The following is a 5568-nucleotide window of genomic DNA, read 5'->3' as shown; positions in this document are numbered from 1 at the left end:
TGTGTGTGTGTGTGTGTGTGTGTGTGTGTGTGTGTGTGTGTGTGTGTGTGTGTGTGTGTGTGTGTGTAAAAGAAGATTATGAATATGATGACTATATCCAGAAAGATCTCGCTTTTGTACACTTGTGTTGAAATGTGTATCACCAGAAGTATTACACGAATGCATTTGCATAAAAATTGTGTGCAAGTGTATATATGTCAACGTGACTGTGTAACTGAGTGCATGCATGCGAGAGATTATATGTATGAATGTATGAGTGTGTGTGTATGAGTATGAGTGTGTGTGTATGAGTATGAGTATGTGTGCACATACCTGTCTGCATGATTGAGTGAGCGTGGGTGTATGTGTGTATGTGTGTATGTGCACACATGTGTGTGTGTGTATAAATGTATAAGGATAAAGAATATAAGGATTATATAAGGATTTATAAACATAAATAAATCAGAAATCAGTGTCCCATTCTTAGTCAAAGAAATTTCTGCTGAATACGCGAGTTGAGCAATGAAGCACTACAGTGTAACTATCATAAGATCAAAGTAGTGATATTTAACAAAACAATACAACAATTTCTCTAATATATATAACTGGGTATGTGAGTATTTAAAAGTATCTCACAGAGTGATGTCTATACCCTGCATAGTTATGGGCTGCCCTTTGGTAAGGCATTACACCTGTTTGGCCACTCAGCTAGGGATGCAGTGAAGTCATGGGACTGCAACATGTCAGATTATGAAGAGATAGCGGAAGAGCGGAACTGAGTCAACAGTGCTTCTTACATTGATGCTGAGCAGAGGAATCCTAGAAAATCAACAACCAGGATCATGAAGATCTATCAAGAGAGTAACTGCAATGCAACCATAGGAGTGGTGGCCATGGTTGTGTAATCAGCTAATGAAAGATTCACTATGAATTGGATGGCAGCAAAGAGTCATGGGAATCCATGAAAGCAGCAAAAAAATAAATACACAAAATGATAAGAATGGGTTGGAGAAAGTTCAGAGAGCTACTACTGCTGCTGCTGCTGGCAACAAAGGTCTTTTCTCTCAGAGTGAAGGGTAGATTGTGTGATATTTGTATGATACGAAGCTGCATTGTAGTAAAACATGAACTTTGAGTGCAGAAAACTTGAGAAGACTGGGAAAGAAATGAAACGAGCATGCTGGGTTGGATGTGCAATGTTGGTGTGCTTGAACAGCATAGTACAAATGTATTAAATGAGAGATAAAACGACTGTACTAATAGGGACGTGTGGTGTGTATGCATGAAGATAGCTGAATAAAAAGAAGTGCCGATCACTTAATGTGGATCAAATTTATGGAAGAGAGAGATTCAGGAAGATATGGGACAAAGTGGTGAAGGATAATCTCAGGACCTTGAACATCACAAAGAAGATTACAAAGGATCTGAATGACTAGTGATATATAGTTCCTGAGAAAATTTGCCCATGTTGGCAAAACCAAGTTCTGGAAGCACTGTGTATGTGTGTGTGAGTGTGCGTGTGTGTATATATATATATATATATATCATCATCATTTAGTGTTTGCAATCCATGCTGGCATGGGTTAGACAGTTTGACTGGAACTGGTAAGCCGGAGAACTACACCAAGTTCCAGTCTGATTTGGAATGGTTCCTATGGCTGGATGCCCTTTCTAATGCCAACAACTCCAACAATGTAATGGGTGCTTTTTAGCACAACTATGTCCTCAAGATACCCCCACCACCCATCATCTCTGTATCTACATCTTTTCTTTGATATCACTAAATTTTCTCATTACCCAAACCATTTCACCTGGCATCCATCCTTCATCCTTGATACTGTCCTCTTTACCTACATTTTACATTGATCACTGCCCCATCCCAGGAGCCACCAAATTGTCTCACCTTCACTACCACCATACATCATTCAGTCTCTGCATGCACTATACCTGCCTCTCTCTTTCTTCCACCACCCACTTATACAACCTACCCAATCACATGTACTCTCCTTCTTTTGCTCTCTTTCTCCTCATATCTCTCTCTCTCTCTCTCTCTCTCTCTCTCTCTCTCTCTCTCTCTCTCTCTCATTCTTCCCCTGTCTACTATAAAATTATTTCTATTCTGCTGCTCTTCCTTTGGCACTTTTTCCATATTGTCAGTCATCTCCTCCTCTCCCCTACCACCACCAACTCATCACTGCATCATCAGTCACCCCACCACCACAATTATCCACCATTCACTACATCTCAACCCAATCTCTACAGTTGTCACCTAATCTTCCCCCACCTCCCCTACTTATCATCTCTTAATACTTGTTCTTCATTCATTATAGTTAACCCCTCACTCATCACCCCTCTTTCACTCTCCTATACACCCTTACAACTTCTGCTTACATACATTCAAATACTCTCTCTCTCTCTCACACACACACATACACACATCTGTAGTTATATATATGTGACTATGTTTGTGAATACATGTGTATGTGTGTAGATATAAGTATACTAACTTCCATGTCTACTTACCTCTACACATCTTGAACCTTGAGGGTCTACCCAGTCTCCTCATTACCACTATTTCAACCCTTTCTCTCCAGCAGCAACCCAATCACTCACATCCTCTTAAAATGGGAGTAGTCATATAGCTCCTTGACAACAAGGGACTGACCCCTTATCTCCTTGCATAAAACCACTTCCCTTAGATTTCAAAGTTTTGCAAGCTGCTTGGTAACCTTATTAGTGTTAGCAGTATGAAAAAAGTATCCAGTACACACTGTAAAGTGGTTGGTGTTCAGAAGGGTAGCCAGTAATAGGGACCCTGTCAAAGTAGACATTGGAATACAATGCAGCCCTTGGACTCCTCACATTCTATCAAACTGTCCAACTTATGCCAGCATGGGACATAAACATTAAATGATGATGATAGTGATGTCTCCAACAAGGAATTACATGCACGCTTCAGCCTTCAGCCTCCCACCACATAGCTATCCATCACATGCACAGATATGGACATGTCTTCTGTCCCCCACTAGATCATCCTACCAGGGCTTTACTCCCATTCAGCATAGCAGCTGTGAGCTGAAAGAGGCTTCATGGCAGGCTCTGCACCAGATTGCTGGACACGATTGAGGAAGATCTCCAGAGGCTTGATGTCACCCTGGAGGATGCAGAGGAGCTGGCACAGGACCACCAGCAATGGAGAGCATTGGACCTTGTTGGCTCTATGCATGATGACATCTCTGAGACCACTAACCTGGGATCACCTCAGCCCCATCAAGCAAGAGCATGAAGCAAGCAAGCAAGCAACAAGATGATGATGATGATGATGATGATGATGATACTGTTCCCTAGTTGAATTCCATATGCATCATGAATGTAAATAATCCTTTATATTATAGGCGCAAGGCCTAAAATTTGGGGAAGGTGGATAATTAATTACATTGACCCCAGTGTTCAACTGGTATTTACTTTATCAAACCCAAAAGGATGAAAGGCAAAGTCGACCTTGGTGGAATTTGAACTCAGAATATAAGGCATAGGGGTGACTGTGTGGTAAGAAGCTTGCTTCCTAATCACATGGTTCTGGGTTCGGTCCCATTGTGTGGCACCTTGAGCAAGTGTCTTCTACTATATCCTTGGGCTGACCAAAGCCTTGTGAGTGGATTTTGTAGACGTCAATGTAAATAATAACTGTCAAAAATTTGGGAAGAAAATAATATTTGATTAAATCAACCACAGTAGTTAACTAGTATTTTATATCTTATCAACCACAGAAGGTGAAAAAGCAAAGTTGACCTCTGTGGAATTTGAACTCAGACAGTAAAGAGCCAGAACAAATATTGGCTTCAAATTTTGGCACAAGGCCAGCAATTTAAGGGGAGGGATAGGTTGACTAAATCAGTCCTAGTGCTCAACTGGTACTTATTTTATTAACTCCAAAAGAACAAAAAGTAAAGTCGACCTCAGTGGAATTTGAACTCAGAACATATAGACTGATAAAATGCCACTAAGTATTTTATCCAGCATGCTTAAAATTCTGCTTGCTCACTCACTGCCTCAGCCAGAACAAATATTGCAAGGTATTTTGTCTGATGCTCCAATGATATCTCTTGTGAATGTAAATAATGATAAGGCTTTCTTTTCCTAAGAAATCTTTCACCAATATGGAACCTATACAGACATTCAACCTGCAAGAAATAACAACCAAATCTCTCTCAAATTACACTCAACTATCTTAAAACTGGGAAGGACGTGTTGGATATGGCTATACTGCATGACTATACTATATAATAAGAAAATAGGTAATACTATATGACTATGATACGTGATAAGGTTACAGATAATACTTCATAGCTACATTACGCATGAAAAAATGATAAGATGGTCACATCTGGAGTGTCTTTCATTACAAGATGGTTTGGTTAGGGTTAAACAACAATAACTACTATAACAGCAACAACAACCAACAGATTCCCGAAATTCTTCAAAATGAATAATGTGAATATCAGCTTTAGATAATGGATTGTTAGGGTACCAATGAATGAGTCCTAGTGTAGTGTATCTGGGACATAAGGGCTGACAGATTTCATACTTAGAAGAGTTGAACTCAGCACAGCAAGCTAACAATGCAGCTTATTGACACGATTTGAGTTACAGTAGATGCAGATGTGTGGTTAAGAAGCTTGCCTCCCATCCACATGATTTCAGGTTCAGTCCCACTGTGAGGCCTCTTAGGTGAGCATTTCCTACTATAGTCCTGGGCCAACCTAAGCCTTGTGAGTGGATTTGATTGACAGAAACTGAAGGAAGCCTCTGTGTGTGTGTGTGTGCGTGTGCGTGCATGCATTTGCATCTCCAAGCCTTTCATATATTTTTGGGGTCAGCTTGTGAGTAAAGCTCAGTAGTGGCAATGTTGTTGTGGTGTAATTGTCTATTTTGTGACATGTAATGAAACAGTTTTATGAATTGTTTAATGGGATGAGCAGGAATAGAGAATTGTAGAGGAAAACAAAAAGTGTGAGAGAGAAATAACAGGAGAATAACAAGTTGAATGTTTTAAAAAATGGTGGTGAAAAGAAAACTGGAGCAAGGAGAATGGATAGAGGTCATTAGTTTTATTCAAGTTTGGAAGATAACATCTACACTAAATTGGCCATATTTCGTGCAGGAAATTAAGGAGGGGCTTTATGTTTCATTTGAGTTCATTGAAGCATGTATGTAAACAAACATGCTAGAGGTCAAATTACTATTGACTTCAACCATGACCTCCAGATGACTTCAGAATCTCCTGCAACTCCTTTGGATGGTCTCCCTGTTTAAACACAAACCACAGAACTTGACCTGCTTTCGACGTGTATGAATTTAACTTGTTACCCCTCTACCCCTCTTGCTTTGCCACCCTTTGCTGCACTAGCACTAGAGAGGTTCTCTTGCTTATTCCTTCTCCCCCCTCTTTCTCTGTCTGTCTGTCTGTCTGTCTATCTCTCTCTCTCTCTCTCTCTCTATATATATATATATATATATATATATATATATATATATATATTGGGTTGGCAACTAAGTTCCCGCCAATTTTTTTAAATTTTAGAATTT

The 5568-nt window shown here is 39.8% G+C and overlaps 1 protein-coding gene across 5 annotated transcripts in view; it reads right to left on the bottom strand.

Annotated features, from left to right (window-relative positions):
• LOC106883371 (cilia- and flagella-associated protein 43) overlaps positions 1-5568 on the bottom strand; it is a 99256-nt gene that overhangs the window by 37278 nt on the left and 56410 nt on the right. The window lies entirely within an intron of this gene.

This window comes from Octopus bimaculoides, chromosome 14 (assembly GCF_001194135.2).
Source record: "Octopus bimaculoides isolate UCB-OBI-ISO-001 chromosome 14, ASM119413v2, whole genome shotgun sequence".
Lineage (NCBI taxonomy): Eukaryota > Metazoa > Mollusca > Cephalopoda > Octopoda > Octopodidae > Octopus > Octopus bimaculoides.
Note: the sequence above shows the minus strand (reverse complement) of the source record. Positions and strands in the feature narration are given on the sequence as shown.